This window comes from Phocoena sinus, chromosome 6 (assembly GCF_008692025.1).
Source record: "Phocoena sinus isolate mPhoSin1 chromosome 6, mPhoSin1.pri, whole genome shotgun sequence".
Classification (NCBI taxonomy): domain Eukaryota; kingdom Metazoa; phylum Chordata; class Mammalia; order Artiodactyla; family Phocoenidae; genus Phocoena; species Phocoena sinus.
Window position 1 is genome coordinate 47,527,838 of NC_045768.1, and position 13,273 is coordinate 47,541,110.

The 13,273-nt window shown below is 35.3% G+C and overlaps 1 protein-coding gene across 1 annotated transcript in view; it reads right to left on the minus strand.

Annotated features, from left to right (window-relative positions):
* The window catches only part of TMC1 (transmembrane channel like 1), a 388,569-nt gene that overhangs the window by 364,700 nt on the left and 10,596 nt on the right, over positions 1-13,273 (minus strand). Inside the window, exon 2 of the mRNA XM_032634496.1 lies at positions 11,759-11,942. The gene's annotated coding sequence lies outside the window, so the exon portion shown is untranslated. The remainder of the gene's footprint in view (positions 1-11,758; positions 11,943-13,273) is intronic.

Sequence of the window (13,273 nt, forward strand, 5' to 3'; positions counted from 1 at the left end):
TGGGCTCAGTAGTTGTGGCTCACGGGCTCAAAGCGCAGGCTCAGTAGATGTGGCACACGGGCTTAGTTGCTCTGTGGCATGTAGGGTCTTCCCGGACCAGGGCTTGAACCCATGTCTCCTGCACTGGCAGGCAGATTCTTAACCACTGTGCCACCAGGGAAGCCCTAGATGTGCATTTTATTTCTCCTAAAATAGGGACAGACCTGTAGTTTAGAAGATGCCAAAAAGATACTGAAAAAAATCCTTACTAGCAATGGAATCAATCCCATTTCTCAGTAAACTGGTGTTTACAGATACAGATTTTGCTCTTTCTGTTGGGGAGTGGGCTGTGTGGCAGGGGAGCTGTGGAACTGAAGGATTTGCAAATAAACGTAAGAACTAAGTGTTTTTTAAAAGAAACCTGGAGGATTACCTAGTCCAATGAAGTCTTTCTTCATTCAAGAGGTGACAGCCTTTCAATTTCAGAGCAGAGTTCTTGCTATACCATACAGTATTCTCTAGTTTGCTAAGAGGTGGAACCCCCTAGAAGTCAATGTTTTTTTGGAAACCTATTAAAATGTTGACATATTTATGTCTGCCCTGGGAACCAAAACTTTTACTTGTGAAAAATATGATTCTATTATATTCATATGTTATATTTAACCTCAACATATCCAGGGGGGGAAATGTTGTTAAACTAAACACAATGAGTTATTTCAGAGGTTTTGTATTAACATTTGTATGCTACCTACTCATTTGGTTTCCTGAGCTTATCAGCAAATAAGCAGTATAAGATGGCAAAGATTTAAGAAAAATTTAGGGTGTGAACTTAAATGTAGAAATTCGAAGTTTACTATCTTCTTTTCTAAAACTAAGATGAGACCATACAAATATCTAGTCACTACATTGTATACCTGAAACTAATATAACGTGTCAATTATAACTGAAGTTTAAAAAAAAAAAAGATGAGGTGCTTCCCTGGTGGCGCAGTGGTTTAGAGTCCGCCTGCCGATGCAGGGGACACGGGTTCGTGCCTCGGTGCGGGAGGATCCCTCATGCCACAGAGCAGCTGGGCCCGTGAGCCATGGCTGCTGAGCCTGCGCGTCCAGAGCCTGTGCTCCGCAACACACGGGAGAGGTCACAGCGGTGAGAGGCCCGCGTACAGCAAAAAAAAAAAAAAAAAAAAGATGAGACCAATGTTACTTCATGCCAGCCTTGGTGAATCTGCACCCCCTTGAAGCCTAGTTCAGTTTTTTGAAATTCTAAGTTGGTTCTCATTTGGTAAAGTAGAGATAAAACATTTGAATGACTATTTTTGTTTTGTTTTCAATCCACTGTGCTAAAATCATGTGGTTACTGCGTGTACCTTATGTTCTTTAAAAGATGGTTTTAAATGAAAATGTTTTGAGACTATAAGAAGTCTTAATGCTTTGGGGCAATTACCACAATAAAACTAATTTTGAAAAGTACTCCATTAAAAGACAATTGAGGGACTTCCCTGGTGGTGCAGTGGTTAAGAATCCACCTGCTAATGCAGGGGACATGGGTTATAGCCCTGGTCCAGGTAGATCCCACACGCCACGGAGCAACTATGCCCGTGTGCCACAACTACGGAGCCTGCACACTAGAGCCGGCAAGCCACAACTACCGAAGCCTGCACGCCTAGAGCCTGTGCTCCACAACAGGAGAGGCCACCTCAATGAGAAGCCCGCACACTGCAACAGAGACCCAACACAGCCATAAATAAATAATTAATTAATTTTTAAAATAAATTTATTTTTTTTAAAAAAAAGACAATTGAATGTGGGAAGTGACTGTTAAAAGGATATTTGAGTGGACATATTGACTCTTCTTGATTTCAAAAGTATTCTGTACGTATGAGAATTGTCTATGATATAATTCCAAGTAGAAAAATAACGCTGCAGGTTTCATTTCACATGTGAACTTTTTTTAAAAACAAAGAGAGCACTGGAACAGAATAAAAGTTTTTAAAACAACTTACTCCAGGTGGTAAGGGAAGAACTTTCAGTTTTTATTTTATAGACTTCCATACTACTTAACCATTTTGTGTGTCATATAAAGTGCCACATAAAATGTTGTTTACAAATAAAAAATTATATCAACTCAGTAGAGTGAATGTTTAAAAAGCTGTTGTTTGGTATTCTACTCTTGGATTACTTTCCCTTCATAATCAAACCTTTGCTTCTCACATGGTGGGTCCTCAATAAATACTTTTGAGATTGAACACTGGTTTGTTGTTGTTGGTGGTGGTTTTGTCTATAAAAACAGCAATTTTAGATATTCAACCTAATTGTAGCTGCTCAGTGAATAAATGACAATGTTGAAAAGAACAACTGAAAATGTAGGCCCCAGATTTGTGATGGCTGAATCCTAAAGGCATTGCCTAAAATATCAAATGTCTCAACTAAAAGTAAGGACAAATTTGGGAACAAGCTAGAGAGCCTCTTAAAATTCCAGAGTGTAAATTCCCAACTTATCTCCCTAGTTTTCAAATTTATAGATGAATATATTTTCAATGTCTCTACAAGCTGAAGGATTCTAAATCTAGGCCAAATAACTGATTACAACAAAGAGAGTGTTGGTTAAATATATTTTCTTTCCTTTTCTACTGAGGAACAAATAAGAGGACCTAAGCTAAATTTGTAACATTACAATTTTTTCAAAATTTGAGCCAAATACTAAGTTCTTAAAGAACAGATAGATTTTCAAGGCAAGTTGTGAATTCTCATTCTTGCATCCCTTCAGAAGTAAGACAGAAATGACTGTGTGTGGCTACATGACTTGGGTCTAGTTCTGCTTAGAAGCTGGTGGGAGAGGTAACTGGTACTCTGAGGCTACAGCTGCTTAATGTGATAAGAAAGTTCTAGTGCATCTAATGCATCCATGCTGATTTTTCCCTCTACAAACCAGCATTTTAAGTCAGAGAGTGTCATTTTCACAAGCTTGAGACAGCCTACATTTCCATTATTATGAATGCTCATAATTGAAACTGGAAAGAACATTTCAGTAAAAATTTTTTAAAATAAATTGGGCTCAGAATTAAAAAAAACTGGAAAGATCATTTCAGTAAAAATTTTTTAAAATAAATTGGGCTCAGAATTAAAAAAAACTGGAAAGAACAGTGGAAATGTAACATCTCAGAAGCATTATGCAATCGGGTAGAGTAAAAGGTAAGGAGGGTTCCTCAGGAAACTAAAAAGTGCTGGATTTTCTACCATTTCTGATATATAAATATAGTACTAGGAAGAAGAGGTATGTACACATAAGATACTCTAGGCCTGGTTTATTGATATAACATTAGGTTGACCTCTACAAAAATACTTATTAGGAATGTCATAATAATAATCATGGATATAATAACTTTACAATTATAATTACAGGTTGGACCAATGCAACCTCCAGGCAAACAAAGATTTTGGAGCAGCATGATCCTCTCCACAAGCTGATATTATATGCATTTGTATGTGTTCAGTGTTCAAATGGTTTGGGAACTTCATTTTCCAAAGGCAATTTCAAGACCTAAAATTGTTTTCCTCCATTTAAAAAAAAAATGTTTGAGAGAACCAGCTAAAGAGTTACCACCTAATTCATGTAGCAGGTATTTCTTTAAGTATTTACTTAAATACAAGTGCCTGGTACCATGATGAGCACTGGGACACAGAAATGGAAAAAACAAACATGGTGTGATGGTTATGCCAGCTCATATATCAAACATGTTCATTAATATGACACACTACCTATGGGGGGAAATAACATACTTTCAAAAGTGATTTTCTGCCTCTGGTTTAGCAGAAGGTGCTAAACCACAAAAATTCACAATTCTGTGCATACAAAAATTCACAATTTCTTCAGTATGAGTGTGGAAATGTACATATATTTGGGCCATTGAAAGAAAAGTGTTATTAAAATTTGAATGATAATAACTACTGTTTATTGAGTACCATTATTGGGCCTGTATTTAATATTAACTTTTAAACAACCCTGAAAGTAGGTATTATTTCCATTTTATGGATGATTTATGTTGAGAAGCCCCTCCCAGAATAAGCCCATGATATTCTGAACAATTTGCAGTTCCAGAGCAGCAGCTGCAGCTCATTTTAAAAGATGAAACAATAGTGACCATTTACTGAACATTTACTCTGTCCTTGTACTGTTCTAGGTCCTTTACATTTATTGTTTCATTGCATTCTCACAACAACCCTACGCGATACATAATAATGTATAGATGTAGCAACCGAGGCTCAGAGAGGCTAAGCAATGTGCCCTAAATCACATAGCCAGTGAATGACCACCTAGCAGAGTTACCAACCTGGGGCTCTCTGACCCTCAAACACTTACTCTCTCCTCTCTAAAATATCCCCACATTCCACCAGCATCCATTTCTCCAACCTCCTTTCATGCTCTGTCCTCTGCCTGAAATGGTCTCCTCTGCCTAACTCCCTCTCATTCTTCAAGGTCCAATGCAGATATTCCCTTTTCAGTCCCAACCACCCCAGGCAAAATTTGTAATCATAGCACGTGTTTTTGCTACTAGTCTAGCACTTATCACATATTATTGTAATTATTTGTAAGTATTTCTCTCCCAGGGAGGTTAAGAAGACCTTGAGTTCAAAAAATTGTTCATTATTCATTTTTGAGTTCCCAACACATAGTAAACAGCTTGGCACATAGACTGACACCCTAAGTTATTAGGTGGCAGACCTAATAACTCACACAAGCCTGCTGTAAATTAAAAGAACCTCTAAAAAAGTGACAAAAACAATCCTCCTGCCTTTATCTGTGAACCATATTTTTTTGCATGTTTTTATTTGTCTGTTTAAAAGACCCTCAGAAAAGTAAATGTCACCACCTCTCCACCCTCTCTATTTGTCATTCTCCTAACAGGTCATTCTAGCCTGTTCCTGCATATTTCTGCCCTCTGAGAAAATTGTGCCTTCTCCTAGTTCAGAAAACACAAAATAGAATTTCCACAAAATCTGTCTTAATTTTGCCTGTTTCCTGGTTAACTAAGCTATACATGGCACAGAACTTCTCTCTGAATTCTCATCACAGCGATAGGCCTTTTTCTTGCCAGTGAGAAATGTGATGACCACAAGGGAGTCTACTAGTGCCAGAAGCAAGGAGCACATTGAAAAATGGTACATGGCTTAGCCCTTCAAACAGAGCAAATGCATTTTTGTTTACCAATGTTTTATTTTCCTGTAAGGAGATAAGTAAATGTTTTGATTCCTGATTAACAGATTGGAAAGCAAAGATATAGAAAGAGTAAATTATTTGGCCTAAATCCTATTGTCCTAGAGTTTGGAATTTAATCCAAAAGTTTTTACCTTCCAGCCCACACTCAAACTCAAGACCAAATTTTCAGAAAATGGATTGTAGCTCTATTATTTTCTTTATCAAGACAATCAGGTCATCCCTTTAAATAACTCCTTTCTGCTTTAGAAGTGATATTAATAGACAATTATCCTAAAAATTTATATGCAAAACAGGCTAATAAAAAGATCTGGCCTTTTTTTAAGTTTATACTGAATAGAAATATCATAGATAATTGGCAGTGCTGTCTGGACAAAGAGTTATAGCTTTGTGGTATAAACACATAGACTGCATTTCCAAATTAGCTCAAGAAATTTCCCATTTCTTAGAGGGCGGGCTGGCTGCCAGCTCTCCAAGAGAGAAAAACACACCCTCTTAGAACATGAATCATTACATAGCACATAAAGCAAGTGTGTGAACACACACACACAAACACATACACACACAGAGGCATTTTAAATAATTGCGTGAGACTTTACAAAATATCCCTTCACCACATATAAGGTACACATTTTATCAACCAAGATCAGGTTGTCCTTTTCTCATCCATGCTGTCATAAAGGGTAGGCTATTTACCAATAGCATTGCTACATAAGAAGGCTCAAGATGTGCTGTAAACAGGGGTGCCAAACACACAGAGCAGATGACTCAGAACTGATTTTAGAGTACACACTTGTAGGCTGAACTTAGTGCCTGCAGCTGGTTATTTGTCAACCCTGTTTTAAAAACAGATTGGTTGACCTTTATGCCTAGAACTAGTTATCTTCTAAATCCCTTACATGAAGTGCAACCTTCTAAGAGAAAGAAGACCTAATCAATGCTTTTAGCATAGGTGCACTAAGATGACCATTCTTTGGAAATGTGGATTAAAATTTTGAACAAGGACAGAGGTGAGCTCCCCAAGCTGAAACACAACAGAAAACCAGAGGCAAGGTGACCAGAAACGAGAGTGGGCATTTGGATGGCTCCCATCCATGTCATAAATGAGTGCAGTGAGTGTCCTTATTCTTTTTATTGTAAATATTCAAAAGTACTGACACATTACGATCAGATGGATAGCTTACAATTGAAACGAGGCCAAAATAGTTCCAAAATCCAAAGGCAAAGGAAGCCAGATATCTCAACATGCGTGCCTAAAAAGCAAGTGTAAAGCACACAATAAAATATAAAAAGAAAACTTACAAGAATAATAAATATGCTCTTTAACTGCCGTGAGACAACAGATTCCTCACAACAATCAGTTCTACGTTAGCTAGCAAAAAGAGCTACTGCATTGGACCAAAGGTTTTTTTCCCCTTTATTAAAATTTCTGATTTCATCATAAATGTTACAGTATTACTGTCCAAGGGTCTTGGAATTTAATGCATATTTTTAGACGTTAATTTAATAGAGTAAAACCACAACTTGCAAATTTCTTTTAATATTGGAAGAATACTTGTCTATTTTATACTACTTTTTGAAAAGCTTTTATTAATAAGGCATCTTTGGAAAGAATATTTTACATACTTTTTTCAGACTAACTCTACTTCTTTTTAATAAAAACTAATCCAAAAAAAGTAAATACAAACAAAGAATTAAAAAATAAATACAGTCCCTATATTAAAAGCAACTTTTTTCTTGCATGGTTTATCAGTAAACTCAAAATACACTTAAGCTGATGATTAAAATGATCTATAATTGTCTTGTCTTCACTGTTAAAAAGTTCTAGGATAAAATGAGAATGTTTGATATTAAAAGCTGTGCTTCCACCCAAATACACTGCAACACCCCTGAAATGATAGGTAATGAGGACATTGTTTCCTTAGGTTGCTTCTTAGAAGCATCCATAATGCTGGGTTTTTGTAGAGGTGTAGACATTTTCTTTGTTTGTGTTTTTGGTTGGTGATGGTGGTGATAGCTGTTTATGAAAGCCATCAGATATGGTTATTTATTAATACAGACGCCTTTAAAATGCAATGAAGCCAGGAAAGATAAAAAGTCATCTTACAAATACAAACTTAACTCTTCTATCACAGTCCTAAATAACTGTACAAAAAGTGAGATTTGGCTATGAAAACAAAAAATCCTTGTCTCATTATTTCTATCCTTCTCAACATTCTCACAAGTTATATGAAAAGTAACACAGAGAAAAGAAAGGATTTTTGACAATATTGAATACATAAGATAATTTTAATCAATATATAGGGTAATATAAAATAACTCACTCAAAAATTAAAATTCCTCAAATTAAGTTAACTCAGTCAATAAATGTATTTGTTTATAATCCGGGTGTCCAGTCATATAGATGTTTTTAAAATATAAGAATGTAAATATAATGTGATGGATTTTGGTTAAAAAATTAATAAACATAAGCATAAAATAATCCATTATTTTTAAATGGAAAATACAGAATGGAAAACAATACTTTTACAGTTTGTTTTGGTTCTTATTTCTAAATAGTATGTTTATCAATTTGGAGATTTTCTTATTAACTTCCTATAACTGCAGAGGAGAACTGAGCTCATTACAAGACTCCACACCTCTCAATTTTCAGGATTATATCACTATTTTTAGTTTCACTATTCATTATCTTAAAATTTAAATAATTTCCTTACACCATGAATTTGTTTTTATTTAAATCATTTTGGTTTTTTTTTTGGTTTGGTGTGTAAAATATGTCACACGTTCAGAAAGTCATAAAGCATAGATGTATTCTGAAGCAAACATCCATTGGCTACTCAGATCAAGAAGAGCAATACCAGCCCCAAGAAGCTCCCTCCATACTTTCTATGTCACAGCTTGCTCCCTTTTCCTTAAATGTAACTCTCTCCTGGTTTTTTTGGTGTTCACTTCCTTGTTTTGGTGCTTTACATTTTTGCTAAGAATACATCACTCAACATTACAGTCTGGCCTGTTTTTGAGTTTTAAATAAATGGAATTATGCATTATATATTCTTTTACATTAGCCTTTTCTAGCTCAATATAATGTTTATAAGATTCATTTATATTGTAACATTCAGTTGTAGTTCATTTTCATTGCCTTATAGTATTCCATTGTATAATTATATCACAATTTATTAATACATTCTCCTGTTAATGGACATTTAGCTTGTTCCTATGTTGAAGCATATGAATAAAGCTGTTATAAACTTTCTTATACATGTCTTCTCGTACACATGGGCATAGATTTCAGTTGGATGTACACCTAAGAGAGGAATTGCTAGGTCACAAGTACAGTATGTTTAAATAAAGTCAAACTACTTTCTAAATTGGTTAAACTAGTTTCCATTCCCACCAGCAGTTGTATGAGAATTCCAGGTGCTCTACTTCCTTGGCAATCCTCACTATTTTGTCTTTTTAATTTCAGCCATTCTGATGCATATGTAGGAGCATTTCTTTTCATTTTTAATTTGCATTTCTCTGATGACTAATGAGATTGGGCACCTTATCATATGTTTCTTGACCTATTAGATATTTCCTGTTTTAAAGTGGCTGTTGAGTCTATTTGCCCATTTTTCTACTGAATTGTATTTTCTTACTGCATTGTATGAGTTCTTCATGTATTCTGGATATAGGCACTTTGTTAATTATATGTGTTCCAGATATCTCCTAACCTGCAGCTTGCCTTTTTACTATTTTAATTATTTTTAATATTCTTAATTTTACTGTAATCAAATTAATCAATCCTTACCTTTAAGGTTGGTGCTTCTTAATATCCAATATGGTTAAAAATCATTCTCTCACGTTGAGATCATGAATCTATTCTTCTATATTATCTTCTAAAGCTTTATTGTTTTGCCTTTCATAGCTAAAGGATCTACAATTTACCTAGAATTGATATTTTTGTGTACAGTGTGAGTGGCTTAAGTTGGTTTTTTTTCCCAGATAGAGCATCCTCTTTTCCAATGCTCAGCAATGTCATCAATGTTTAATTTTTTCGTTAATTTCCAACAGATTCTCTCGACTCCTTACTGTGTAAAATGAGGATGTGTGTACCCTTACAGTTGCTTCCCCTTCCCGTGCCTACCTTTCATCTGCCAACATCTGTCAGCTAGAGCTTTACTTTAACATCATCAAAGCCGAGTGTTTATATTCTGTTCTTAATCAAGATTAACTCCTCCATGCTTTGTGCATAAGTTTATTTTAAAAGCTGATGACCAATAAACAAATTTTTTTTTACTACAAAGAACATTTTACTTTATATTTACTAGTCACGAATTTGTCATTAATTATTACATAAATGCTGCCTAGTGCCATTAACCAAATGGCATGACCATTTTATGTCTACAATTCACTTCTGTATTTACAAACATAATTTTCATGACTCAATAAACAAATTTTATATTATTATAACTATTCATTACATTATTCATCATAGAGCTAGAAAGTGCTAAAAATTACATTCTCTTGTCTATGCTGCTGATGTCACAATCCTTGTGCCACTCAAAGGAAAATACACTAGTGCCAAGATTAGAGTCTCCTCTCTTACATTTTACCAATTGCTGAAAAAATAATCATGTGTTAAATTGTTTTATATTTGGAACATGATGTTCTGGTAAAGTGTTTTGATCTAGTTAGAGTTTCTGGTTATTCTTTTTTACCTTCTTAAGATTCATAGGCTTTTCCCACCATATCCTAATATCTTGCAACTTATCATTAGCAGCTGCTATTATTTGAAAGCGATTCTTTTCTTTTCCTTGAAAACATTTTTCTGTAGGCCTGCCAATCTCTGTCCTAAAGTAGACCAGTTTTCTTCCTTGGCCTACTATATAACTCTCATCCTTGAATATTGTTTCATTATTCTCCTAAACAAGTTTTTTTGTATAATATATGCTTGAGAAGAGGTAGACCAACTCCAAGGTTAGAGGGAGCACAACCCACACAGGACCACCCTCACATGTGACATCGGTTGCAAGTTTGAGGGGTTCTCCAAATCATGCTCAGTTTTGATAATTCACTAGGAGGACTCACAGAACTCACTGAAAGCTATCATATTCATGGTTGAGAGTTATTGCAGAGAAAGAATACAGATTAAAGTCAGCCAAGGGAGGAAATACATAGAGTAGAGTCTGGGGAAATACCCAGTGCAGAGCTTCCATTGTCCTTTCCCCACAGAGTCAAGACACGTTACTTCTCCAGTATTGATTTTTGACAATAAGCACAGATGCTTGCCAACCAGGGAAGTTCATTAGAGCCTCAGTATTTAGTTTTTACTCAGGCGCCATTACATAGGCATGATTGACTGCCCTCAAGGTCAATTTTAATCTCCAGTCTCAATTTTAATCTCCAGTCTCCAGGCCCTCAAGGTATGACTCAAAGTCCCAACCTTGAATCGCATCCATTACAGTTTGGCTGCCCCAAAGCCCCCAGGAAGACAATAACACCCCATCAGGCATGACATTCCAGAAGTTTAGAGATTACTTCCCGAAAGCTGGTGGCAAAGGCCAGACCTCTTGTGGGGTAAGGTTAAATGATTTATTAAACAATCCCACATCTTCCCCTTTCTTGGTTTTCACCCTTTTTTTACTGGAGTACACCCTCAAGTAAAGGTTCATAGATGTAAATTCCCACTTTAAATCTTTAGTGTTCTGAGATTTCACAATGATATCTCTAAATACGGGCCTTTAAAAAATTTATCTGACTTGGCTGTTATGGACTGTTTGAATTTAAAAATCTCCCTTTAGCTCTGGAGATGTTATTTCTTTAACAATTCCTTCCGTCTACCATGAGTGCTTTGTCTTTCTAGAATACCTACTAGTTGGCTATTAGACATCTTGAACTGATTTCCAGTTCTGAGTCCAAAGCTTCTCTAGGGTTCTTCAGGGCAGCTTAGTGATTTCTACCCTTGCAGTCCACTTCTCTCATATTCTAGGGTGTTGCTTTCTCCTCTTCTTCCTCTCTGCTCCACTATAAACTTAATAAAGCATGTTTACCTTCTTCTCATCTACTTATGACCACGTATAATTCTCCCCATCTCTGTGGACTACAAATCTTTTTTATTCTTCTAATATTATTTTAAATTATTTCTGTGAGAGAGGAATAAATAAATGTGCTCGCCTTGACGTCATGAACTAGAAACTGCCCTTATGAATTAAAAAAATATTTTAAAGACAGGTGGCTTTTATCTTCACAGTATGTTTCCTATGACTATATCAGTGGCATGACACCCAGCAATGAATGCATTCTCTGAGCCTCGATTACACAATTCCAGGACAAGAGCATCTTAGGAGAGGTATACACATAGAGCCTTATATGACACTTCTTCCTTTATCATATTACATACACATTATGTATGTGTATGTAATATCACATACATAAGATATCACATTATAAATATTAAAAGGAAGATATCACATTATAAATATTAAAAGGAAAAAATGACCTCAGTGACTTTATTTTTAAAATTTATTTTCAAAGCTGTTCCTATCTAAAGAAAAACAACAGAAGAAAAGTATAAAACTCTTACCAAGTTCCAGATGGCAGCTGTGGTGTACAAGAAAGAATGTTGGCTTTGGCATCAGAAGACCTGGGTTTGAGGCCTGGCTCTGCTTCTGTTGTCTCAGTAACTTTGACCGAGTTACTGAACTTTTCTGAGTCACAAATTTCTCTTCCATAAACAGACATGTGTCTGTCTCACCACTGTTGTGAAGCTGAAAACAAACAATAGACATGAAGGAACTTTATAAATTGCAATGTAAATAGAAAATAAAATACACTTTCCAAATGACTATATTCTCCAAGGGAGGTTTTGTGCAGAACTCAACAGAATCTTTCAGGGGAAAAAAAAAGGTCTACATCTCTGTGACCATCTTTTCTCAGACAAGGAAAAAAAAAAAAATCACTCAAAAATCACCTGAATTTTCCATGGGTTCCACCACATAGATAAACACACCCACTGGAGATGATTGTAAACATAATTATAGACTCTAAAAATGGTATATAAAAACAAGTTCCTAATTCTGAGCTTATTCACTTACCCTGTCCTTCAGCAAACATACAATGAATGCCAACAATATTCCAAGCCCTTGAAACATTTTTTTCTAAAACATCAATTAGACCCACTACTTTCACTCACTCAGAAAGCTTCCTGTTTGTAGGGGAGATCATGTATGTACCCTTATACCCATAGTACAGTATTGGGTATAACAAGTTATATATGCCTGCTGCAAACTAATAAGAAATGGTACTTCAGCCTTAAAAAATTAGTGGGTGATATTTCATTTCCCACCTATGAGAGTCACAAAATTCCAAAAGTGTGACAATATACACTGCTAGAAACAATGTCGAGAAACAGGGTCTCACAAACATTGGTGTTGAGAATGTAAGATGGTACAAACCTTATGGCAAAGAACTTGGCAATATTTAACAAAATTAGGCATAACTTTATCTTGTATTGCTTAGACTCAGCAATCCCACCTCCTGGAAAGATTCACTATCAAAAAATGAAAATACATATGCACAAGTCTATTCACTGCAGCCCTATGTATAATATCAAAAACTGGAGAAAATCCAAATGTCCATCAATAGGAAACTTGTTGAATAAAACATGGTCCACCCAAAAAAATGGAATATCACACCACCAATTAAAAGAAAGGGGGTGAGAGTGAAGGTCTCTAGTACATGATCTCCAGAATATGTTGTTAAATGACAAAAGCTAGGTGAAGATATGCATTAGTATACTACCATTTGGGAAAGGGGAATGTATAAATAAATACATATATTTACTTATTTTAAAATGGAGCAGGAGAAAGAATAGTCTTTTCAATAAATGCTGCTGGGAAAACTGTGTACATACATCCCAAAGAAGAGAGTTGACCCTTATTATACCATATACAAAAATTGAAATGGTTCAAAGACATAAATATAAGACGTAAAACTATATATCTCTTAAAAGAAAACATGGGATAAAAGCTTCATGAAAAGAGAGGAAAAAAAATTTTTTTAAGAAAAAAAAAAAAGCGTAGGCTTTCAATTGGCTAAA